The sequence below is a fragment of the Oryctolagus cuniculus genome, chromosome 15 (genome assembly GCF_051225735.1).
Source record: "Oryctolagus cuniculus isolate XC-2025 breed Fujian yellow rabbit chromosome 15, ASM5122573v1, whole genome shotgun sequence".
Lineage (NCBI taxonomy): Eukaryota > Metazoa > Chordata > Mammalia > Lagomorpha > Leporidae > Oryctolagus > Oryctolagus cuniculus.
In genome coordinates, this window is record NC_142881.1 from 36,623,792 (window position 1) to 36,650,546 (window position 26,755).

Here is a 26,755-nt window from a genome sequence, read left to right on the forward strand (position 1 = left end):
CCCACCAGCCCCCAATTCTCCCCAAACCTCATCATGGCTTTGCAGAGGGTTACCTTCATTCCCTCAGCTGTGGCAGGCACAAGGGTATTCGTGGCCGGGCTCCCCACAGAAAACTCCTGTTTGTCACCAGACAAAGGTCAGAGTCTTTGGTTCTCTGGCCTGAAGTTCAAAACTGCTGTGGACTTGCTCCAGCTGGCTCGGCTTGGATACACCGTGCAACTTCAGACCAGTTGCATTGGCCCGGGAGGCTTCTGTAAGAAGACTGGCAGCTCCTGTTGGAATCACATGAGTGGAGGTGAGCTACCCAGAAAGGGTGAACAGGATGCTGTCTGCTGCAGGCAAAACAACAGATGTCCACAGCACATCAGTGACTCAAATCTTCCCCGTGCCAGAGCCGGGGAGTGGGGGGGGGGGGTGACATTAGACATCTCCTGGAGCGTCGGGTCCAATTTCCTTCATTTACAGAGGAGGGACGCTGTGTCAGAGGGCTGCTCAGCAGATCCCTGGCTTCTTCACTGCCAACCTCATGAACATTGACAGGAAACTCCCAGATCAAGTCAAAAACAGGGGAATGCATTAAAAATACATAGTTTATAATTGATGACGAACACTTAAGACCCACCCAGGGAAGCAACATTACCATTTCTCAAATACCTGGACCCAGTCATCGAAAGATTCGAATTTAATGTTTGGGACTCGGGGCATTGATATTTCTCAAAAGTTCACCAGAAAATTCTGAAGTTCAGTCAATGTGGGGAACCATCAACTTGGACCTTATTACCTTCCTTTCACAGGAGTTATGGATGAAGTACACACGTGTAAAGTTATTGCCATCTAACATGTTATAAAGTGTGATGATTAATGATGATAATGATGACAGGGATGAAAACATTTTCAAAGATTTATTTATTTGAAAGATAGAGTTACAGAGAGAGAAGGAAAGATAGGTCTTCCAATTGCTGGTTCACTCCCCAAATGGCTACAATGGCCAGAGCTGTGCCAGGCCAAAGCCAAGAGCAAGGAGCTTCATCCAGGTCTCCCACGTATGTGGGCACCCAAGCACTTAAGCCACCCTCTTCAATTTTCCCAGGTCATTATCAGGGAGCTGGATCAGCAGTGGAGAAGCCAGAAACTGATGCCCACAAGGGATGCCAGTGTCACAGGCAGCGGGTTAGCCCGCTACGCCACAGCACTGGCCCCTGAAAATATTTCTTGCATGCTTCTTGTGTACCAGGCATTATGTAAGCCTTTTATGGGCATAATCTCATTTAATCTTCCAGCACACTAGCCTGTGAGTATTATTTCCTCCTATCCTTGATTACAATATGTATGCCATCAATTGTAAACTATCAGCTTAATAACAGTTATTAGAGAGTGTCTGTTGTTAGTTAACACGAGAAAGATGGAGATTTCATCAGCCTCCAGAGACAAAGGTTTGCTTTACTTAGAAAATATATAAATTTATAGTGAAGAAGAGGAAACACAAATGAGTGTGTGTGTGCTGTTCATGCAAAGAACTCATCTGAGGTGACATCAAAGGAGCAGGCATCATCTTTCATAACCTTTGATGCCCACTGCACTCACAAATGTCTCATACTAGGGTGGCCGTCGTGGGCCTGGAAGCTGGCAAGTTTGTTCAGACACGTCCCATCATTTTAGGAATAAGAAAATGTAGAGGGGAATGTGCATCTCTGGGTCACAGAATCAGGGTATTGTCCCTAGTTTCTGATGGAGCTTTAAAAGATTTAACTTGGGAGTGGATATTCAGCCTGGTGGTTAAGACGCTTTGTGTCCCACATCATAATACCTGGGTCCAAGTTCCAGCTCTGGCTCCTGACTCCAACTTCCTCCTCATGCACTTAGGAGGTAGCAGATGATGGCTCAAGGACTTGGCTCCCTGCCACCCACATGAGAGACCTGGGCTCCCAGCTTCTGCCTGGTTCAGCCCTGAGGGTCACAGGCATTTGGAGAGTGAACCAGTAGATGGAAACTCTCTCTCTCTCTCTTTCCCAAACAAAATACAGATAACAGAAAAGATGATATAACTTGTCCAGAGTCACCTGGTTCCTCATATGGCCAAGCCAGAACACAGCCCCGTGCCCCTGCTGCTGAAGTTCTCCCGAAGTCTCTCTATTGATAAACTTGCTGCGGGCAAACATCCCCTGACCACAACGAAGCAGTCTGTCCTGGAGGCTCTGCCAGTTGCCAGCACGGGAAATAGTGGTCCCACGGGGTTTGCAAATGAATGGACACAGCAGGAGCGTTCCCAAGCCAACCAGTCCCTGGAGGAGCATCCCTGGAGTTTGTCAGTGCAATGGCAGAACTAACTTTAGAATCTTTTCAAACACACATGGTCACTGAAAATTCAGAGCCTACAAGAAATAAATATATTGTTCTTGGGGGAACAACAATCAAGTCAGTTAAGATATGAAAATGGGTTGAGACTGAAAAGATAAGGATGGATGTGACCAGCTGATCAGTTTTAGACTTTGAACAGGCCCTTGTCAAGTGGTTGGCATGATCAAAGCCATGGAACGGTGTTTGGTGGTTTTCTTTCTTTTAAAAGCACTGCTAACTCATAAGAAAATTAAATATGGACTCTAAAGAGAAAGAAAGCAACAAAGAACAATTCAAAACAAGAAGAGTAAACACCCCACTTTATCCCATGCCCACTCCTCTTCAAGATCATGAGTTCCATGCATTTTCCCAAAATGCATGTGTCCAGAAGTTATTTTTCTTTTATTACAGTTGGGACTTAGGTATACAGTTTATAACTTGCTTTTTTTCTCACTTAACAATACTATATGGTGACGTTTGACATTACTTTAACCAGAAAATAAATGAAACACTTTACTGAAAGCACTTTGCACTATTTCTGTAGCTCCCAATGTTCTTTTGGTACTGCAGACATGTCCTTAAATGCAGCCCTATTCTCCCAGCTTTAGTAAAACTCTATTTATAAAGGAAATCCAAAGTCACTGGAGAAGTTGGCTCAATCTTTGATTTTCTCGGCTGGTATAGAGAAGCCAAGGTTTGTGGTTTCCAACATTTGTGGGGTTCTATGTAGCAACCTCCCTCCCCATCTGCTCCCACCTCAGGTCAACACTGTGCTGGTGGTAATGTGTAGCCTTTGCTGACTTCCATGGTGTAAATATTCCCGTGGCGGGGATGCCAGAGAGGGCTGGTTTCAAGGATCAGCAGTTTGATAATGGGCTGGCAATATTCCTGTGTTTCAACAGTCAGCTTTGAGTTGCTCTGATACCTCGGTGTCAGGCCAGCCAATGACCAAATAATTATGGCATCCATGGGACATTTGTCTCTTGATGGAACATTACTGCAGGCTGATTTCACTGCACCTCAGAGAAAGGTGGGTACGAATGGAACAAATGACCAAAGGCCAAAAATGGGAGCGAGAAAAGTGAATTAGGGGAACAGCCTGCTCATATTTCTCTCTATGTAAGAAGAATTTGTAGCATAAAACCTCCAGGTACAATGAGGCTCCTCTGCAGATGTATAGGAATCAATATTGTTATGCTAACATTTTTCTTTTCCCAGATAAAAATAAAGTAGCCCACAAGTCTGGTTTTATGTTAACATCCATTAGGTGTTCTTTGTAATTTTTCCTCTCACAGCTGTTAAATCGCTTATGCCTTCAATATTTTTTTCCTGCATAATGATTTTTGTGGAAGCGAATACAGTAAGCATTCTGAAATCTTACCAGTGTGATAATGAAATACCGGGATTTTAAAATCCAACCATGTATCTAGAAAGATAGAAAAACCATGAACTTATTTCTTAGGAAACCACACACTCATTCTACTGAGGATTCCATTACTAAAAATGTTTAGGAAATTCTCTTTTTGAATAATATTGTATAAATTATGTTGTATGAATGAAAATTTGTTATGTTGTCTAATTGCTTCTGATTTTCTTTAATTAAAAATGCAACCTCTGACATAAAGCAAAGAACACTGGATTTGGAATCAGAAGATCTGGATGCAAGTCTAACCACTGCCACCCACTAGTTTCATAACTTTGCATATACCTTAATTTCTTTTAACCTCCCACTCTTCCTTTGCAATTTGAGATTTAGAGTACCAACTCCAGGGATTGCCATGAAGATGAAATGATGCAAGGCTCTGCTATGGCACTCTTGCAAAAGGAAACACACTAGCCAAATGGTTCAGCTTGATTAGAATTGAATGGGCTTGCTGTGGTACAGTGGGTTAACGCCCTGGCCTGAGGTGCTGGCATCCCATATGGGCACCAGTTCGAGACCCAGCTGCTCCACTTCTGATCCCGCTCTCTGCTATGGCCTGGGGAAGCAGTAGAGGATGGCCCATGTCCTTAGGCCCCTGCACCTGTGTGGAGACCCGGAAGAAGCTCCTGGCTCCTGGCTTCAGATTGGCACAGCTTGGGCCGTTGCGGCCAACTGGGGAGTGAACCATCAGATGGAAGACCTCTCTCTCTCTCTCTGCCTCTCCTCTCTCTGTGTAACTCTTTCAAATAAATAAATAAATCTTTAAAAAAAAAAAAAAGAATTGAATGGGCTTAGCTATTTCCAAAATGTTCGTTCCTCTAAATGGCCTCAGGATGGGGTCATTTGCCAGGAAGACCAAGCAAGTACAAAGTTAGAACTTTCAACCCAATCCAATGACCTCTGGAGAGGTCACCCAGCTGTGGGATGAAGGTTCTGAAAACTTCAACCTGGGTCAGTGTTGTGGCTTAGTGGGTTAAAGCACTGCCTGTAGCACCAGCCTCTCATATGGGTGCCCGGGCAATTCCCAGACGCTCCACTTCTCATCCAGCTTCCTGCTAATGAGCCTGGGAACAGCAGAGGAAGATGGCTCAAGTGCTTGGGCCTCTTCACCCACATGGGAGACCTGGAAGAAGCTCCTGGCTCGTGGCTTTAGTCTGGCCCAGCCCTGGCCATTGTAGCTATTTTGGGAGTGAACCATTGGATGGAGTATCTCCCCTCTTCAAATAAAAAATAAATAAATAAATAAATATATATATATATAAATACAAAAAAAGAGGAAACTCTTTAACCAAATATTTAATGAGTCTCCAGGTTGATGAGCACCCTGAGCACCGAGAGCCATGGAAACCCCATTCACCACAAGACCCCACTCCTTCTCCTCTGCATCTCTTCCACGTGGCTGTTGCTGAGTTGCAGCCTTTATAATAAAACAATAATAACAGGGAAAGCGATTCCCTGAGCTCTGGGAGCCATCCTAATGGGTAGATGGTGTCAGGATGGAATTAAATTATAGGACACTCAGCTGATATCCAGAGAACTGGAGAATTGGTTGGTATGGGGAAGCCCTCCTCCCAACATTTGGTGTCATAAGTGTTGTGTGAGTGTGGAGTAGCAGTGGTTTTTTTTTTTTTTTTCAGAATATTCAAAAGACTATGGCAGGAGCTCCTATAGATCGCTGAGGTCAGTTTGCTGAATCCCAGTGAAGACTCAGGCCTCACGGGCCCTCAGTGCTTTAGAAGTGGCGTGCAGAAATTCCATCCTATACTAAAGCCTCCCTCACTCTCCAGGTCCTGGCATTCTCATTTCTTCCTGACTCTCTACTTCCCACACCCACTCTGTTGGCTGGAAGTAGGATGGCTAAACGCAGGGCATTTATGAGAATGAAATTTGAGAGAATGGGTGTTGGCCAAGAACATCATCATCATCTCTGTCTCACTCCCGCAGCCCGCATCAGCCAGCCCTCCTTTTTGGAAATGGATGGCTTAGACTGCTATTATTCTCACCCTTTCAAGATAGCCTTGACCTGAGAGGCAGGACCACCAGTGCCATGGCGGAGCGCAGGAATGATGAGCTTGCTGTGTCACCGTCTGACGCTGGGAGGGAGAAGTTAACCCAAGCCCATCCCAGACACAGGTACCTGCACTGCCAAGCAGATCCCAAGCCAACAGATCCCATGAGGGGAAAAGGTAGCCAGGTTATCCCACGCTTCTTGTGCTAAAGCTTAGCCCTTTGTGGTCTGCTGGGACAGCTGCTGAAGACTGTGTGTCGCCTGCAGTACTCCTTTCAGATCTAAAAGGGCTCTCTCTCTTCATTTTCACCATTAATCAGAAAATCAAATAGCAATCGCTTGTAACACTGAATACATCACTTTTGGTCTACTAGATACACAACAGATAAACACATATCACGGTACTGCGTTCTGCATCTTTTACTTTTTTCATTCTAAGCTTAAAATTGTGCCTTGTTTGTAAGAAGCTAAGGAGAATGGCTGGCATTCTGAGGGAAAAGACAACTTCTCATGTGTGGCTACAAAGTTCTCCTTGGTGGTGAGAACGTGTCCTGTATCACAACATCCTTATTCACCACGTTTTGCCATGGCACCTTCTCTGCAATGTACCGTAATCTGATGGTACCGTTTTTATAATTAATACGTGTAGACTCTGAAGTGCTTTACAAAAAAGGGAAACACAAATCTGATACTATCTGAAATAACTTACAAGATACAACTGTTCCAGTGGTAGGTTAAACACAAAGAATAATTGGTTTTCCAAGAACTTGCATTGAATCATTTACTTGACAGAGACAGAGGGTTCTACTTGCTGGCTCATTCTAGCTCACTCAATGGCTGGAAGCGGGCCAAGCTGAAGCTGGGAGCCAGGCACTCCATCGAGGTGTCCCACTTGGAGGGCAGGAACCCAACTACACGAGCCATCATTACTGCCTCTCAGGGTCTAAATGAGCTACAATGTGAGCTCTAGGCATCTCCATCACTAAGCCAAACACCTACCCCAAAAGCATAATTTGGTTATCCTTGGTCAGAATCATTACGGATTAAAAAATTTCTCAGATTTTTAAAGGAATTCCTTGAGATAAAGGAACTCCAATGAGAAGCCTCTGTTAATTTTTTTAGACCATCAACTTAGAAACTAATTATTTGATATTTTAAAGTAAATTCAACATCGAAGCAGATCAAATGTTAGTATGTTGTTATCTAGAAGTAATCAATGCCTATTGCCCATTTTAGAGGACGTTCATTGCATATTTCCTAACCTGTTCTTGCAGCCTATAAACATTTACAAACACCCATAAGGGTTTCTGGTCAGTTACTCTCATCAGTTGTTAGTTTCTTAAATCGAAACACAACTTTGAGTTGTTAGACTAACATACAAAGAGTTACTTGAGGAATATTTAAGCAATTATTAACTAAATATTCTTTTTCTCCCATTGTTGAAACATCCAAGTTACCCAAAGCAGTTTTACAGATTCAACACAATCATCATCAAAATACCAATGACATTCTTCATAGAAACAGAAAAAAATTCTAAAACTCGTATGGAATCTTGAATAGTCAAAGCAATCTGGAGCAATAAGAACACAAATGGAAGTACCACAACCCCGGACTCCAAAACATACTACAAGGCTATAGTGACTAAAACAGCATGGTACTGACACAAACACCAGACATAGAGTAACAGAGCAGGGTAGAAACCCCCAGAATAAATTCACACACCTACAACCAACTGGTTTTCAACAAAGGTGCCAAAAGCTTACATTGGAGGACAAATATTGTGTGATGGAGGAAAAATGTTCTGTGGTAAGTGGGGCTAGACCAACTGGATACTGATATGCAAAAGAATGACGCTGGATCCCGATTTCTCAGTATAGATAAAATCAACTAAAAATGGATCAATGAACAAAATGTAAGACTAGAAACTCTAAAAACCACTAGGGAATAAAGAAAAAAAAAAACACTTCAGGACCTTGGTCTGGACAAAGAAGTTTAGGATAATGTGGGGAGCAACTGAGACTAGACTAAGTTACTGGAATTAAGACTTATTCTATGCATCTGCTCTCCCACAATATGGCGCTGGGGAGGAGTAAACTTCTACGCAGCTGCCTCTTGCCAACTTGACTGATAAACTGCAGGAGCTGATCCTGCTCCTGATTGGAGGAGAGCAGCGTGCTCGGCGTGTGGGTAGCAGAGTTGGGATTGGTGGAAGAGGACTATAAAGGAGGAGAGAAACAACAGGCACCAGGAACATCTGAAGGAACACCTGAAGGAACACCTGAGCAGCCCCCGAGAGAGCTGGCCGGCGGTGTGCCGCTCCTCCACGGAAGCGGGGAAAGTGGCAGGGGGTGCAGCCCCTCCACAGAGGTGGAGGGGCTGGCAGCTAACCCGGGACGGCATCGTTCCTCCGCGAGTGAGGTACCAGCAGCTAACCCGGGAAGAGCCGAGCAGACGAAAGAACAGCACAGGGTCCTGTGTCGTTCCTCCGCGAATGGGGGAGCAACAGGATAAGACCCCAAAAAGCATAGGCAAAAAAAGCAAAAACTAACAAATGAAATTACATTAAACTGAAAAGCTCTACACAGCAAAAGAAGCAATCAGCAGAGAGAAGAGGCAACCTGTAGAACAAGAGAAAACATTTGCAAACTGTCCACCTGAAAAGGGATTAATATTCACAAAAACACAAGGAACTCAAAAACTCCACAGCAGAACAAATAATTTGCTTTTAAAATGGGCAAATGACTAGAATAGACATCTCCCAAAAGAAGAAATGCAGACAGCTGAAAAGTATATGAAAAAATGCTCAGCGTCATGAATCATCAGGGAAATGCAAATCAGAACCACAATATCATTTTACCCCAGTTAGAATGGCTTTAATCAAAAAGACCAAAAGCAAACAAATGCTAGTGAGGACACAGATAAAGGGAACCATTATACATAGTTATGGTAAATTAGTACAGCCAATGTGGACAATGGCATGGAGTTTCCTAAAAATATAGGGGCTGGCGCTATGCCATAGCAGGTAAAGCCTGCTGCCTGCAATGCCGGCATCCCATATGGGCACTGGTTTGAGCCCTGCCTGCTCTACTTCTGATCCAGCTCTCTGCTATGGCCTGGGAAAGCAGCAGAGGATGGCCCAAGTCCTTGGGCCCCTGCACCCACATGGGAGACCTGGAAAAAGCTCCTTGCTCCTGGCTTCTGGCTTCAGATCCATCCAGCTCTAGCGGTTGTGGCCATTTAGGGAGTGAACCAGAGGATGGAAGACATCTCTCTGCCTCTCTATAATTCTGCCTTTCAAAAAAAAGAAGTACATAGATTTTCTATATAGATATATAGATACATATATAACTACTATTTTGATACAACAGTTCCACTACTGGGTGTATATCCAAAGAAAATGAAATCCATGTATCAAAAAGATACCTGCACTCCCACAGTTATTATAACACTCTCCACCATAGCCAAGATTCAGAAGCAACTGAAGTATCCGCTGACAGATGAATGGGTAAATAAAATGTTGTGTTAGGACTGGCATTGTGAGCAATAGGTTAAGCCACAGCCTGTAAGACAGGCATCTCACAGGAGCACCAGCTTGAGTCCCAGCTGCTCCACTTCCAATCCAGCTCCCTGCTAATGTGCCTGGGAATGCAGCAGAAGATGGCCCAAGTGCTTGGAGCTCTACTTCCACATGAGAGACCCAGCTGGAATTCTAGGCTCCTGACTTTGGTCTGGCTCACTCCTGACCATTGTGGCCATTTAAGGGATGAACCAGCAGATGGAAGAACTCTCTCTTTCTCTCTCTCTCTTTCTCTCTCTCTCTCTCTCTCCCTCTCTCCCTCCCTCCCTCCCTCCCTCCTTCTTTCCCTCTCTGTAACTCTTTTCAAATAAATAAATGCAAAAAAGGTGATTATTATTCAGTCATTTGCAGCACCATAGATAAAATTGGAGTCAATTGTATTAAGAGAAATATGCCAGGTACAGAAAGACAAATACTCCATGTTGTCACTCATATGTGGAAGCAAAAAATAGAATTCTCTCATAGAATCTGAGAGTAGAATAGTGGTCCTTAGAGGCTGGAAAGGACAGAGGGAAGGAGTTAGAGAGAAGTTGATAGTAGGCACCAAAATATAGCTACACAGGAAGAACAAGTTCTAATGGTCTCCAACACAGTAGGGTGACTGGTTCACAACTACATATTACATGCAAGTATCCTATAAAGAATTACAATACAGGGTTCAAAGGGTCCTGGCATTACAAAAACAACAAATGTTTAAGGAGACTCAAAGGCTAACCACATTGATTGGATTGGATCATTACATCCTGCATACATGCATTGAATTATTACACTGTACTCCATAAATATGGACAATTACTGTATGTCAATAAAAATAAGAATTTAACATTCTGATATATGTCCTTTAAGAAATATTACATTTCAGTTGAAAACATATCCCTTGTCTATTATATGCCCAGAACTGTTTTAGGTGCTGAGAGATGGATGAGGTCCTGTTCTTGTCTCCACGGGTTCACAAATAAGGCATTGATTTTGCTCATCAGGAGCTAGTTTGTGGCAGATGCATTAGTTGACATTTGACAGTTTTCTATGTTTCGAATATTTATGGTTTTAAGATTAATTGAAAACAGTTCTATTCTCCATGTGTCAAAGTCTACTACGTCTTAGAGTCTGCTATATCTTCTTTTTAGCTTACTATCTTTTGTATTTTGTTCATTTGTCCAGGATTACAATAAAAAAATTTGATGGTGGGGCCAGCATGGTGTCATAGAAAGTTAAGCTTCTGCCTATGATGCTGGCCAGCATCCTGTATGGATGCTGGTTTGAGACCCAGCTGCTCCACTTCCAATCCAGCTCCCTGCTAATGTTCCTGGAAAAGCAGCAGAAGATAGCCCGAGTGCTTGGGTCCCTGCACCCATGTGGGAGACCAGGAAGAAGCTCCTGGCTCCTGGCTTCAGTCTGGCCCAGTCCTGGCTGTTGTGGCCATTTTGGGAGTGAACCAGCATATAGGAGACCTTTCTCTCTGTCTCTCCCTCTCTGTGTATAACTCTGCCTTTTAAATAAATAATAAAACTTTAAAAAATTTTTGATGGTATCCAGACATATTTATCAGTTTGGGTTGTTGTGATTTCCCTGGGGAAACATTCAGTTCTCAGTGTGTTTTATATGCTAATTTCTTGAAATGGAAATAGGTGTCATATACAGAAATAGATTTCAAGACCAAAAATGTTTGGGAAATTCTGGATAGAACAACCACACAAAATACAAAATGAACAGTTTTATGGGTGATTGGCCTCATAATGGAATCTAAAATTAAAAAGCTTCTAAAAATATAGGAAAATATTTTCATGACCTTGTGGTAGGCAGAGATTTTTTAATAGGACAGCAAATAAATTGAAAAATTTGACTTCAACAAAATTAAAAACATCAACAAAGCAAAAATAGTCAAAAAATTTAAGATGGTAAAAATTAGAAATTCACAGACTAAGAAAATATTCAAAATACTTACATCTAACATACAATTACTTATATGCAGAATATATAAAGAACTCCTACAAATCAATAATGGACAGAATTGAAAACGATTAGGAAAAAGCCTGAAGTGATATTAGAAGATACAATAAGGCTTCAGAAAGTTCCTGGGGGATTTATATTATCTTAAAATTTTTTTTAATTTATTTGAAAGGGAGATAAGGGAGGAAAGAGTATACTTTTGCCTTGACTGACTTCTCAAATGCCCACAATAGCTGGTGTTGAGCTGGGGTCACAGCCAGGAGCTGGGAACACAATCCAGATCCCACAGTGGGTGGCGGAAACCCAATTATTTGAGCCATCACCTCGCCTCCCAGGGTCTGCATTGGCAGGGAGCTGGAGTCAGAAGCCAGGGCTTGGAACAGAACCCAAGTACTCCAAGGCAGGAGATGGGCATCTTAGCTGATAGGCTTCATGCCCGCTGCCCACATTATCCATCTTATTTAAAAAAAAAAAAAAAACTCTCTATAATATTTTAAAAGATCTTTCAATTTCATTTTTCCCACAAACTTTTTGAAACATACTCATATAAGTGGCCAATAAGAACATGAAAAGCAAGAAAATGCAAATTAAAACAACAATTTCCATAAATTTTATCTTGTTTATTTGTCCAGGATTACAATAAAAAAATTTGATGGTGGGGCCAGCATTTAATTTATAAATTAAAATGAAACTTTCTGTAAATTACAATGACTAAAAAAAAAAAAAAGATTTAAATATCAAGCCTTGGCAAAGAAATGGAATATAAAATGGTACAACCACTTTGGAAAAGAGTTTGCACCTAAACAGAGAGCTACTGGCAGCAATAACTTCACTCCTATATCACACACACACACACACACACACACACCCTTGCTGTACCCGACAGGAATGAAAGAGGGTACCCACAAAAATACCAGTGAAAAGAATGTTCGTGGAAGCTTTATTTATGTTGGCACACATGACCCTTACAACTGTGGACGACTGATTCACAAAACAACAGAAACCTTACATCAAGAGAAAGAAGCAGGCACAGCTAGTACTTATGATACCATTTACATAAAATTCAACAACGAGCAAATCTAAGCTTTGGTGACAGAAATCCTTTAAGATACTGAGCACCTCTAGTTAAGGTCTAAGGCAAATTGAGAAGCAGTAGGAAGGAACTCTGAAATGTTCTCTCTCTTGACCTAGGTGTTGACAACCAAATGTATACTTTTTTTTTTTTTTTTTTTTGACAAGCAGAGTGGACAGTGAGAGAGAGAGACAGAGAGAAAGGTCTTCCTTCTTCCTTCAGTTGGTTCACCCCCAAAATGGCCGCCACGGCCGGCATGCTGTGCCGATCCAAAGCCAGGAGCCAGGTGCTTCTCCTGGTCTCCCATGGGGTGCAGGGCCCAAGCACCTGGGCCATCCTCCACTGCACTCCCAGGCCACAGCAGAGAGCTGGACAGGAAGAGGAACAACCGGGACAGAATCCGGCGCCCCGACTGGGACTAGAACCCAGGGTGCTGGAGCCGCAGGCAGAGGATTAGCCTAGTGAGCCATGGCGCCAGTCATGTATACTTTCTTTGAACTTTTAATTTTGATACAATTTTCAATTTATAGAAAAGCTACAAAGCTAGGACAGAGAACTTCCTCATTCCCTTTTCCCAGATTCTCCACTTGTTGGGCTCATACATCTGATGAAACTCATCATTGAAAATGTATGCGCTCGGGGCTGGCGCCATGGCGCAGTAGGTTAATCCTCCGCCTGTGGCGCCAGCATCCCATATGGGCGCCGGTTCATGTCCTCGCTGCTCCTCTTCCAATCCAGCTCTCTGCTATGGCCTGGGAAAGCAGTAGAAGATGGCCCAAGTCCTTGGGCCCCTGCACCCATGTGGGAGACCTGGAAGAAGCTCCTGGCTCCTGGCTCCTGGCTCCTGGCTCCTGGCTTTGGAACGGTGCAGCTCCAGCTGTTGCGGCCATCTGGGGAGTGAACCAATGGAAGGAAGATCTCTCTCTGTCTCTCCTTCTCACTGTCTGTAACTCTAACTCTCAAATAAATAAATAAAATTTTTAAAAAAATAAAATAAAATGTATGCCCGCTATCTGATCACTTTACTGAGTGTAAATGTCACCTTACTGAAAAGTTTCTCAGAATTTTTGAAAATCTTTAAGAGTGTTGAATACTTCATGCATTACTTCCCGTTATATTTTGGATGTGAAACTTAGTTTTCAGTGAAAATCTGCTGTGCCGGGGTTCTAAGGAAGGTTCTGGGACCCAGTGCTCTAAGAAAATGACTCAGCCCTGACTGCATGTTGGAATCACCTGGGGAGCTTTTCAAACCCCCCTTGCACGTAAGTCCAGGCTGGACGCGAGCCTTCAATCCCAGGTGATTCCAGTGTGCAGCCATAGTTGAGAACCACTGTTTTACAGAAACACCAGAATGACAGAGAGAAAGAGGGAGACACTGAGAGACAACTTCCATCAACTAGACAATAGCTCACGCTGAATAAATGTTACCACGGAGCCCAAAGACTGCTGGCCTCACTCAGGGGGTGTCTACACTGGGCGCAGGATTCTGTCTCGCTTGCCAGTGCCTACTTGGCTGCCTCTCTGACCCCAGGACTCTGGATTCCACCCTGGGGACCTCCAGTGCCTGCCTGTGTTTCCTTGCAGGGACCGACCTCTTCGGACCAGACCTTCAGAGAGGCCCACAGTGCTTGCCTGTTTCATTCCAGCCCAGCTCTAGACTACTAAGGGATCTCATTGCTTGCCCAGCCCCATCATCTGACCAGCACCCAACAGGAACCAGGCTTTGGTCTCAGGCTGCTGGGTTCATACCCTGAATTTTCTCAAGCCATCCTACTTGCCACTGTGTTTCTAGACCTGTTTCTTATCTCCTTTCCTGGTCTCTTGCCTCATTCTTGACCATAATCTCAAACTGACCTTTCAGATCCGGCAGCTTCTCTGGCCCAGCCACTGGCTCCAAAGGTGGCTCTGCCACATGCAACTATCCTAGTGGTTCCCTCTGTGTTTTCTGGTGCCAGCACCTTCCAAGCCAAACCAGGACCCCTTTCTGGGGCTATCTGGATGAGTTCCAGATTAAGAAAGAGAACAGTGCAGTATCTCCCTGCCTCAGCTCACCTCCCTGGGCTCAGTTTGGGCCTGACTACTCTGGCTTATTGGTATCAACCTCTGACCTGGCCTGGCTGGCCTCGTCCTGTTGGATGTCACAAGGAATTGGAATTAAGTGAGAAAAAAATCTGCCTGAGTGGGCATTGGCCCTAAGCTGTAAGATCAGGTTTCTGTGTGTGTGAGAGGGGCTGGTGTCTGTTGTACATTCCATTCCCCTGGCCATGTGGTGCGTTCTCTGGGCAGGCGGCTGGATGAAGTGTCTATCAGAAAATACAGCTGCTCGGCCCCATGTGCCCTGTCCTGCCATCCGCGTCCCCTGCCTCAGGCCTGCCCCTTCCTGGCCTGCGTCATCACTTTGATCCAAGGCTTATCTTCATGTCTGCTCGTGGTTTGCTTTCGCCCCTAGCCCCAAATGCATGTCAGAGAGGGCAGGTTCCCGACGTCAGGCTCATGGATGTCGGATGTCCTTGCCTGCCCAGCCTCCACTCTCTTCCTCAGGTGAAGCCAACTTGGGATGGGAGGGACTCAATGCTCACCTCCAATCAGAAACCACGTAAGACCCATCACGCAGGCAGAACGTCACTCCCTTCACCAAGACATGGGCAGAAGTCCTCAAATAAATCGTTCAGAAGCTGCCTCTCAAATGGGAGTGGAACAAAACCAACCCCCCTACTTATTGCAAAGCTCATGCTTGTCTCTGTCACCTGAGCCTGAACTCCTTTCCTTGCTCTTCTCCTGTTCTTCCACGCTACATGTTCTTCGATTCCCAGAGTTCCTTTATTATTATTCTTGTTGTCACCTTATAGTACCAAAAGCTGGTCTGTGCCTTGTTTACAGTAAATGTTTATTCTCTCCTTAGGTGTTTATAAAAAGATTTTTATTTATTTATTTGAAACTCAGAGTTACAGGTAGAGGGGGAGAGAAAGAGGGAGTGAGATTTTTCCAACTGCTAGTTTGCTCTCCAAATGGCCACAACAGCCAGGCTGGGCCAGGCCAAAGTCAGGGACCAGGAGCTTCATCTGGGTCTCCCACATGGGTGAAGGGGCCCAAGCACCTGGGCCATCTTCTGCTGCTTTCCAGGGAGCTGGATTGGAAGTGGAACAGCCAGGATTTGAACCGACACCCATGATACCAGCATTGCAAGTGCCACAACACCAACCCCTCTCCTTAGGCTTTTACTGAATTATTTTGTAGGAGTGATTTGTGTCACAAGATCACCCTAAAGGGCTGTAGAGCAGAACTAAAGATCTTTCTGTTCAGTCCTCAGGGGTGTGCAGGTGAGAAAAAACTTCAGGAATTTAGGTAATACACAGTGTGCTGGTCAGCTATTACTGGTTTTAAATTAGGGCAACTGCACATTAGTAGCTTCTAGATGAATATGAAGGTGGGAAATTTAACATTTGAAGTACTCCCAATGAAATGTGGATAATTCATTTGCCTGGATTTTCTTAAAAACCACATCTTAGAGCTTCCAAACTTCATTAGAGTTTTTTTTTTTTTTCTCTTTCTATTTTATTTGACAGGCAAAGTGACAGAGATCATCCACCCACTGACTCAGTCCCCAGATGCCCACAATAGCCAGGGCTGGGCCAGACTGAAGCCAGGAATGGAACTCAGTTTGGGTCTCCTGTGTTCTCATGTGGGTGGCAAGGGTCCAAGGACTTGACCCAGCACCTGCTTCTTCCCAGGGTGCACATTAGCAGGAGGCTGGAACTGGGAGTGGAGCTGGGACTTGAACAAGTCACTCCAACACAGAATGCAGGTGCCCCCCTGCACCAAATGCCATCTGCAGAGGGGTTTTTTTCTTTAAAAAAAAAAAGTGCTTTATGATATATATTTGGTAACTGAAAATAAAGGAATTTGCTCAAATTTTTCCATTTTTTCATAAATTCTCCAATAACAGGAGGATGAAATATGCTCTTCTTTTGGTTCTGAAAGGTACTGTTGTCATTATCAGCATTTGTCATCTCCAACACGTTATACACTCACATGCAAAGATAACATTCTAGATCCATCAAGAATGAAAAACGTACAATCAGAATGGTTTTTGCGGGGTGCATGAGTGTCAAGTCTTTGGGGTCCTGTAGATGCTGTCTATTCCCTGTGTATGCCTAGTCAAGGTAATTCTTTCTCATTTCTGAGGCTCTGTTTTCTCACTGGTAAAATAGAAGAGCCAGCCGGCGCCGTGGCTCAATAGGCTAATCCTCCACCTTGCGGCGCTGGCACACCGGGTTCTAGTCCCGGTTGGGGCGCCGGATTCTGTCCCGGTTGCCCCTCTTCCAGGCCGGCTCTCTGCTACGGCCAGGGAGTGCAGTGGAGGATGGCCCAGGTGCTTGGGCCCTGCACCCCATGGGAGACCAGGAAAAGCACCTGGATCCTGGCTCCTGCCGTCGGATCAGCGCGGTGCGCTGGCTGCAGCGGCAGCCATTGGAGGGTGAACCAACGGCAAAGGAAGACCTTTCTCTCTCTGTCTCTCTCTCTCACTGTCCACTCTGCCTGTCAAAAAAAAAAAAAAAAAAAATAGAAGAGCCAATGATATCTGTCTCTTGGAGGTGGAACCAGGACAGGTTCCACGAGACGCATTCACCACCTCTTGCTTTGAGCCTGGCCCTCATGGGCACACACAATGGCTGAATGAGGCATTTGAATATGCCTCCATTTTGCTGTCCCCAAAGGCTTTCTTAAAATCAGGTCATGGGCGGATTGCGTAAAACTGTCCCTGGAACTTCATCATAGGAAATTTTTCTGACAAAGTATATTCTGGGGTATTAGGTCCAGGAACATATCCTGTGATTTTGCAAACATGTGCATCCAGCAAAGACAAGGCCCTTGGACAATGGCACCTCTCATTTTTTCAGCTTCTTGCCTGCTTCAGATTGCTCTAACCCCTGTAGCCTGTCAAGGAACACCTGGAGGAGACTGGGGTCTGACCCCACTTTCTCACTGAGGCACAAAGAGACAAAGTGTGCAACTCACCCATGAACACAGTGGAGACAGAAGAAAGATTTCCAACCCAGCTTCCTGCCGATGCACACCCTAGCAGGCAGCCAGATGGCTCAGGTGCTTGGGCCACCCCTGTGGGAGATCTGCATTGAGTTCTGGGCTCCTGGTCTTAGCTTGCCTCAGCCCTGGCTGTTAAAGGCATTTGGGGAGTAAACCAGAGGATGGGAAAACTCTGTTTCTGTCTGCATTTTGGGGAAAAGTAAATAAATGGGTACAAAACATATTGATCGGGGACTGGCACTGTGGCGTAGCAGGTAAAGCCTCTGCCTGCTACCAGCATCCTGTATGGATGCCAGCTTGAGTCCTGGCTGCTCCACTTCTGATCCACTTCCCATCCACTTCCCTGCTGATGACTTTGGAAAGCTTCAGAGGATGGCCCAAATGCTTGGGCCCCTGCCAACCACTTAGGAGACCCAGGAGACCCTGGCTGCTGGTTTCTGCCCAGCCCAGTCCCAGACATCATGGCCATTTGGGGAGTGAACCAGTGGGTGGGAAATCTTTCTCTCCCCCTCTCTCTGTAACTCTGCCTTTCAAATCAATCAATCAATCTTAGAAAAAAGATTGTTGAGCAATGAATGATTGGCTAAGTACTTATATGAGCAAATCAAGTCAAATTAATTTTTATGTTAGAATTATGGAATGTGTTGCAGAAGAAGGATCCAAGAGTTCTGGTCCAATTCCAACACCTCACAAGGGAGGAACTGAAACCAAAGGAGAGTCACGTGACTAAGGCAGGGCTGGTATCAGCTCTGGAGATGTTCTTACTTCCCTGAAAGTTATCATCCCAGATGTCTTCCACAAATTGACATTTAGTGTATGTACCATTGGCACCCTGAATTAATAGTCTCCCTTCCTACATTTGCTCTAATAATTGAGCATTATTTCAAAAATTCACACAGCATATTTTTTTTGCATGGCTATTACCCAATAGCTACTAAGCAGTGAACACAGCAGGGAGAAGGAAATAAGTGAATATATAAAATATCAGATGATAATAAGTGCTCAAATATAGCAGGATGCAGTGATGAGGATCTGCTTCTAGTTAAAGACCCGAGAGAAAGAATACCACACGACACAAAAGCTTATTCACGAATGTTCTGAACTTGATTCATAACAGCCAAGAAGTCTAAACAACTCCAATGTTCACCTGCTCAGGAATCGAGAAATGAAATAAGGTTGAGGTGTACAATGGAATACTGTCTGGCAACGAGAAGTGAGGTACAATGTGGATGACTCTTGAAAACACACCAAGTGATAGAAGCCAATCACAAAGGACTATCAACAGTCAGAGTGCACTTGTATGAAAAGCCAGAATAGGCCAATATAGGGAGACTGAAAGGAGATTACTGGCTGGCTAGGGTTGGGAGTGATGGCTAAAGGGTACAGAGTTTCTTTTTTGGGGTGACAGAAATAGTCTGCTATTGATAATGGTGATAGAGGCACAATTCTGTGACCACACCAAAAGTCAATGAACTGTACAATTTAAATGGCTGAATTATACAGTACGTGGATTATACCCCAATAAGGCTCTTTTTTAAAATGACGGGGAATACTGAAGGAGGGATGAGCTGCTATTGTTTCAGGAAGGTATCATTGAAAGGCAGTCTGCAAGAACAGCATTCCAGGCAGAGGGGACAGCACATGCAAAGGCCCTGTGGTTAATACCAGGTTAAATGTTGAGGGACAGCAGGAAGGCTCCATGGCTATAGAGCAAATAAGGAGGAGATGGATAAAGAGGAATTTGGAGAGTAGGGTGGGATGGATGGATGTTGGCTTAGACCACTGGAGGACTTCTGGCTCACTCCAAGTGAGACGGGCAGCCCCTGGAGCCTCCGAGCAGGTGTGACACGATTTTTAAACAAATCATTCTGCCGCCCTTGTGACAAACCACAAAGTTATCCCATTCCAGGGGCTGGCGTCATGGTGCAGTGGGTTAAACTGCTGCTTGCCATGCTGGCATCCTATGTGGGAGTGCTGGTTCAAGTCCCGGTGGCTCCATTTCTGAATCAGCTCCCTGTTAATGTGCCTGAAAAGGCAGAGGAAGACAGCCCAAGTGCTGGGGTCCCTGCCACCCACATGGAAGACCCGGATGGAGTTGCAGGCTCCCGTCTTCAGCCTGGCCCAGCCCCGGCGGTAGCAGCCATTTGGGGAGTGAATCAGCAGATGGAAGTTCTCTCGGTCTCCATCTCTCCCTCCCTTTCTGTTACTCTGCTTTTCAAGTAAATACAAGAATCTTTAAAAAGCAGAAGAAAATAACTGCTTTTATAGCGCTTTTCAAAAGCACCGTTGGCCTCACTTCTGGAGTTCAAGTTCAGAAAAGAAATAAAACCAGAGCTGGGTGCCCTCTCACCAAGGCCTGCCTAGAGCACTGCCTGCCTGGTCTGTACTGTCCAAATTCAGAGCCAGGCAGGAGTCTGGAGAGCTGAGAACTGGCACGCCTTTGCCCAGTCTTGGCAAGCTCTGTAAAAGTTTTCTTTATGAGAGGAGACACAGGTGCACCAGCAATTGTATTTGCCAGTAAGATGCCCGGCCATAAGGCATTATCCAATAGGATTGGAAGGTTCCAAGATCAGTGATAAGAGAGATATAGTGGGGGCGAGAGCTGTAGCATAGTGGGTGAGGCCCCCACCTACAGTACCAGCATTCTGTTTGGGCACTGGTTCAAGTCCTGGCTGCTGCACTTCTGATCCAGCTCTCTGCTGTGGCCTGGGAAAGCAGAAGATGACCCAGGTGCTTGGACTCCTGCACCCATGTGGGAGATCTGGAAGAAGCTCTTGGCTCCTGGCTTTGGATCAACTCAGCCCAAGTCTGGCCATCGCGGCCATTTGGGGAGTGAACTAGCATATAGAAGACCTCTTTCTCTCCCTGGCTCTCTGAAACTCTGCCTTTCAAACAAATAAATAAATATTTTTTAAAAATTACCAAATTTTATTAAAAAGAAAAAAAGAGATGTATAGTGGAAGCTATCTGAGTTCATGGGCTTGAAAATCCATATATCTGCCCTAACTCCTTTCTCTGTAGAGCGCTTTTTACCAGTATACATGCAGAGTGGATGGGGGTGTGGTGGGGGTAGGGGAAGATGGGAGTAATGAAGTTTATTTGCTTTAATGATGACATAAGTGCCTTTATGTATTTAAGAACTAGGGCCGGAGCTGTAGCGTAGCAGGTAAAGCCGCCATCTGCAGTGCCAGCATCCCATATGGGTGCTGGTTTGAGTCCCAGCTGCTCCACTTCCAATCCAGCTCTCTGCTGTGGCCTGGGAAAGCAGTAGAAGATGGTCCAAGTCCTTGGGCCCCTGCACCTGTGTGGGAGACCCGGAAGAAGCTCCTGGCTTCTGGCCTCAGGATCAGCACAGCTCTGGCCATTGCAGCCATCTGGGGAGTGAACCAGCGGATGGAAGACCTCTCTCTCTCTCTGCCTCTCCTTCTCTCTCTGTGTAACTCCAACTTTCAAGTAAATAAATAAATCTTTAAAAAAAATAACTAAAAATTTTTTTCTTCTATTATATTTCAAATCAAACTATTTAAAAAATATACATACTTGGGGCTGGTGTTTTGGTGCAGTGGGTGAAGCTGCCACTTGTAACCCAGCATCCCATACCAGAGAGCCTGTTCAAGTCCTCTCTGCTCTGCTTCCAATCTAGCTCCCTGATATTGCACCTGAGAAAGCAGAAGATGGCCCAGGTACCTGGACCCCTGCCCCCACTGTGGGAGACCAGGATGAAGTTCCAGGCTCCTGGCTTCACCCTGGGCCAGTCTGGCCATTGAGGCCATTTGAGGAGTGAACCAGTAGATGGAAGATTTCTCTCTTCCTCTCTCACTCTCTCTTCCAAATAAATAAAATAAATCTTTTTGAAAAATACACCAACTCCAAAGCATTCTATTTCCCGTGGGTGTCGTTTGATTTTTTTTTTCCTTCTATGTACTCTGCTCTGCTGATGACAATTTGCATTTACTTAAGGAAAAGAAATCAGAGATACACCAGCTATTTTGACAAAAACGCCTAATGGTCTGGCTACTCCAGAACTACTTGGTAGGAGGGAGAAATGCCCTCCAGAGTCCAGCTGCTCTCAGCCTGCATTCAACAGGAAGACAGGAAATGCTAAGTGAGCGATGCCTTTGGGGTACAGCAGGTCATGTGCTTTCGTGCGGCTCCTGCACATGAGCTGCCCCTAATGCAGCCAATAGACTCACAAGTACTCTAGAGACAGAGCTGGACAGTCAGACGGATGACCCAGCGTGGGGAGACTTCTCCGCTGAGTGTGCTCACCCTTCTGTGTGGGGAAAGAAGATCCTGTGGTTGGTTTGATCAGGGCGTCCAAGACTAGAAGGGCCAAACTGAACAGACCGAATGCACTGGAGGCTCATGGGGCCAGGCCAAGCAGTGAGGCATTAGCATGTGCAGGGTCGAAGGTGAGTTTAGGGGCTGGTCATTTGGAGCTAGGCAGTGGTTTGAACAAGGGGTTAACTTTTCTCTCTTCTCTTGCATTCTTTGATGACACACTCTCTCTTACCTTACTCTTCCTCCCTCCATGCCATCTTTCCTCTCTCTCTGCCTCTCTGTCTACTTTAACTGAAGGCTGGATTTGTTGATTTTCATACTGACAGAGCTAAGTCTTATGTTTCTGCTTTTTTTATCCATTCTTCTGCAGGTTGACTGAGAAGAAAATAAAAATGAAAACCAGTATGCACTACACTTACTTTTAAAAAGTGGCCAATTGGGGCCAACTGGGGCCAACATGGTGGCGTAGTAGGTAAAGCTGCCACCTGCAGTGCCGGCATCCCATATGAGCACCGGTTTGGGTCCCGGCTGCTCCACTTCCGATCCAGCTCTCTGCTATGGCCTGGGAAAGCAGTGAAAGATGGCCCAAGTCTTTGGGCCCCTGCACCCGTGTGGGAGACCCAGAAGAAGCTCCTGGCTCCTGGCTTTGGATCAACACAGCTCTGGCTGTTGCAGCCATCTGGGGAGTGAACCAGCAGATGGAAGACTCCTTTCTCCCTCTCTCTCTCTCTCTCTCTGCCTCTCTTCTCTCTCTTTGTAACTCTGGCTTTCAAAAAAATAAATAAATCCTTTTTTTAAAAGTGGCCAACTGAAAAAATTCTTTTACAAATAGATTCTTTTTATTTTTTTCTTTTTATTTATTTATTTTTTAATTCCCTTTCTCTGTTGGTCCAAATTTTAAAAAAAAATAAATAAGTGGAAGAAACAGAAACTACAGATAATCAAAAAATGGGAAGATAAAAATCAGCCATATTTGCTACCCAGAAATAATCACTAACATCTTAGTGTTTACACTTTTTCCACACACACACACACACACACACACACACACACACAGAGTCAGACCTCCCTTAACCTTGATGGGAATACATTCTGAGAAATGTTTCATAAGGATTTCACCATTTTGGGAACATCATAAAGTGCTGTTATACAAGCCTATATGGAGATTCTTATTAGTGGATTAATAGCTTTAATAGGATAAAAAATAAATCTTTCCCAATGATTCCAAATCATACAAACGTGCTCAGAAAGATCCCTCTGGTCAAGAAGAAAAAGGGCAAACTAGAGAGCAGGAAGGCCATCCTATTTATGCTATAGAATAGGCAGAAATTGATTTTTGATAAGGAGGCAAGCAGCTGCACACACTGAAGTCCGGCTTTCAGAAGAAATGCCTGCTCTATTTTAGGGTTCATGCTAAAGCTGGAACAGGTGCTCAAAAAGTTTTTTTCTCTTCTTTAATCACTCATAGCTCACCAGGGTTTAACTGGCTGGAAGAAGGCTGCCTCTCGATGGACTTGTGCCCGCACGGGCTGCTGTTCAGGCAGCACAATGCACCCACCAGCTTGATGCTCTGATACAATTCTCAAAGCCCTTCTGAAATAGTTGGCTTGGCGGACTCCCACCCATATTAAAATTAGAATCGCACCTGCCACAACTGGCATGTGTCAAGTTTCTGAAAATACTGGAGACGCAAGATAACAAAAATATTCATACCAATGTCCTGAGAGAGACTCGTCCTAGGACTTTTATGTGGGGGTGAGAGCACAAGGGGTTGGAAATAATCAATTGCCTTTGCTTCTGAAAGTATCTTAACCAGTACACAACTATGGGGATTCTTGAATGTGAGCCGTGGCAAAACATCTCTTTGTTTTATGATTTTCAAACATAAAGTTAGTTTTGTCAAACTTCTGAGCATGTTTACTTCTTTTGAATATTTATTTAAGTGCTAGGCAGCCAGCATAACAATTAAGATGCCCACATCCCCTGTAGTTTGATCTCCAGCTTCCTGCTAATGCAGACCCTGGGAGGCAGACGATGGCCCAAGAGCTGGTTTCCTGCCCCTGATGTGGGAGACCTGGGTTGAGTTCCTGCTTTCAAGCTCTGGCCTCTGCCCAGCCCTGGCTGTTGCCCACACTTGGGGAGTGAACCAGCAGATGGGAGTTTGTCCACCCCTTCTCAAATAAAAAAAATTCTATTTATTTTGCTTATTTTAAAATTTAAGATTTTGCTGAGAGCACCAAGCAACACTGAAAGGAGAGTGGAGAGGCCAGGAGGGGCTAAGACAGGAGGCACGAGGTGGGTTTTCAAGAGAAAGTGGAGAGTTTACAAGCTCCCCTCTGCCTGTCGGGAGCTTAAACACCCACGGAGCTCACAGGGCCTGTAAATGAGACCTGGGCTGGGTGGAGAGACCTGGGAGTGGCAGGTGCTCCCTGCAAGGCTACCCAGTCCCAGCCAACTGCTGGTTCACCTGAGTTTTCAAGAGAAGCCAGCACCCTGGGTGGCATATAATTACCCGATTTTTAAAACACGCAAATGTCTTAACCCACGTGTGCTGCACTAACAAGAACACCGAGACTGGGTGATGTACAAGAAACAAAAATTTATTTTCTCACCGTTCTAGAGACTGGTATGTCTGAATGAAGGCACTGGTAGGACCGGCGTCTCCGGAGGGCTGCTCTCTGCTTCCAAACTGGCGCACTGGGGCTGCATTCTTCCGGAGGGGAGTAATGCCACGGCCTCACGCGGCTGCAGAAGGTGGAAAGGCCAGCCAGCCAAGTGCACTGGGAAGCCTCTTCTGTAAGGGCCTTAATTGATTCACAAGGGAAGGGCTCTCACAGCCCAATCTCCCCTTAAAGGACCCCCCTCTTAACTCTATCACGTTAGCAACACCCGAATTTTGGAAGGGACCTACTTAAACCATAGCAAAGAATCTGTTGGGCTCTCTGTCTGGTCCATGGCCTGCTGATTTGTGACCACTGTCCAGCACAGCTTGCTACGTTTGTGTCACCTTCCACTTACCAACCTCCCCTTCTGTGCCGGTCATGAATCACCATTGATTCCAAGGTGACCTGGCTTGGCCCCATCCTGCCAGCTGCCAGGTGTGTCCCCAGCCTCAACAAAACCTGACCGAAATCCTATTTGACCCTCCCTCTCCCTCCCTCTTTTTTTTTTTTTTTTTTTTTCTGCCAGGCAGAGTTAGATGGTGAGAGAGAGAGAGAGAGAGAGAGAGAGAGAGAGAGAGAGAGAAAGGTCTTCCTTCCATTGGTTCACTCCCCAAATGGCCGCTACGGCCAGCGCTGCACCGATCCGAAGCAGGGAGCCAGGTGTTTCCTCCTGGTCTCCCATGCGGGTGCATAGCCCAAGCACTTGGGCCATCCTCCACTGCCCTCCTGGGCCACAGCAGAGAGCTGGACTGAAAGAGGAGTAACCGGGACAGAATCCAGTGCCCCAACCAGGACTAGAACCTGGTGTGCCGGCGCCGCAGGCGGAGGATTAGCCTAGTGAGCTGCCTTTCTGGGCGCATTCTCCCACTTCAAACATATTTCCTGATGCTTGTTATGTGGCAGGCACTCCTATAGGCCTGGGGACGTGTCTGTGAACAGGACAGGAACATCCCCGCCCTGGCTGAGCTCCTGTGCTAACCTTGCTCCACCCCTGCCGTCCTCAAGCCCACAGAACTGGCTGGGAACCACACCTGGGCACTAGAGAGTGGATAGATCCTGAGTGAATGTCCCAGCGTGTAAATTCTTCCCATGACTAAAACGCAGAACTGGACGGCAAAGTCCATTTCAGAATCGCACGGCATTCCCTCAAATGAGCTTCAGCAAATAGACATCTAAACGCTACTGTTGGGATGATTAAGTCGGTTTCATCAGACTCCGTGGAATGAAGCAATTAAAACACGCATTCTTACTCTCAACATTTTAAAGGAGATTAAAGGGACTTCCTTTACTTTGGATTTCAAATAACATTTTATTTTGAAGCACAGCTTCATGGACCTCAGAGAGGAAATACTTGGATTTTAGAATTCACTTTGGAGACTGCGTTGTCCATGGGTTTTAGGTCTTCAGGCTGCTGGAGAAGCCAGCCAGAGGGGAGACGGGGAGAAGGGAGCCCCGGGCTACACTGCCCTTGTCCTGCTGACTTTCTATAAACGGTGAGGCTTTGAGTTTGTGCTTTGAAAGACTGAAGGCTCACCCCACAAGGCGGCTAGTCATGCTCTGGAAAGTGTCCCCTCTGGGCTTCCCTGGAGGGTACAATTAGGTTGGGAGCGGATCTGTCCTGGGGGAGCTACTGACTGTCCACCTTTGCTACAGCCTTTGGCCCAGACCCAAGAGAGCGCCAAGGAGCAAGGGGAGGGTTTAAGTTCTTGTGTCTCGGTTCACACAGAGGTTCAGCAGTGGCCCGGTGCCGATCCCCCTTTCCTGGGACTCGCTGACTCCCGAGAACTGTGCTGGCCTTCCTCTCACCCCGTGTGATTTGGGTCAAGGTCCCAAATCTCAGGTCTGCCCACGAACAAACATCTGTCATCCTCTCCGAACACTCGAGTCAGCTCAGTGAGATGACAGTGCACTTCAGGAACCAGTTATAGAAAAGGGTCCCTTTTGCTGCGCTAGAGAGGTACAAGGGGCCAACACGTGGGAAGCAGTTTAGGAGAGCAAGGAGGAGTGGGCACTTAGCTTAGCGGCGAAGATGCCTGCGTCCCACGTTGGAGCGCTTGTCTTTGAGTCCTGACTCCAGCTCCTGAATAGCTTCCTGCTAATGTGTTTCCCGGGAGGCAGTGGGGATGGCTCAAGTAGTTGAGCTCCTGCCACCAAGTGGGAGACCTGGGTGAAGTTCTCAGTTCCCAGCTCCCAGGTCTGGACCCTGCCCAGCCCTAGCCATGACAAGCATTTGTGGAATGAAGCGACAGATGGGAGCTCTCTCTCTCTCTCTCTCTCTCTTTCAAATAAATAAAATTTAAAAGGGAGAGAGTAGGGAAAAGAGAGAGATCCAACACAGAGGAAACGAGCAGAGAGCGAGAGAGAAAGAGATCCGGTTATGCTGGAAGCAAGGCTACCA

At 45.6% G+C, this 26,755-nt stretch overlaps 1 long non-coding RNA gene across 1 annotated transcript in view; it reads right to left on the reverse strand.

Annotated features, from left to right (window-relative positions):
• LOC149121966 (uncharacterized) overlaps window positions 1-24,517 on the reverse strand; it is a 42,991-nt gene extending 18,474 nt beyond the window's left edge. Inside the window, exons 1-2 of the long non-coding RNA XR_016221337.1 lie at window positions 24,307-24,517; window positions 54-272 (exon numbers count right to left, since the gene is read on the reverse strand). This is a non-coding gene — a long non-coding RNA (uncharacterized LOC149121966). The remainder of the gene's footprint in view (window positions 1-53; window positions 273-24,306) is intronic.
• Between the last annotated feature and the right edge of the window lie 2,238 nt (window positions 24,518-26,755).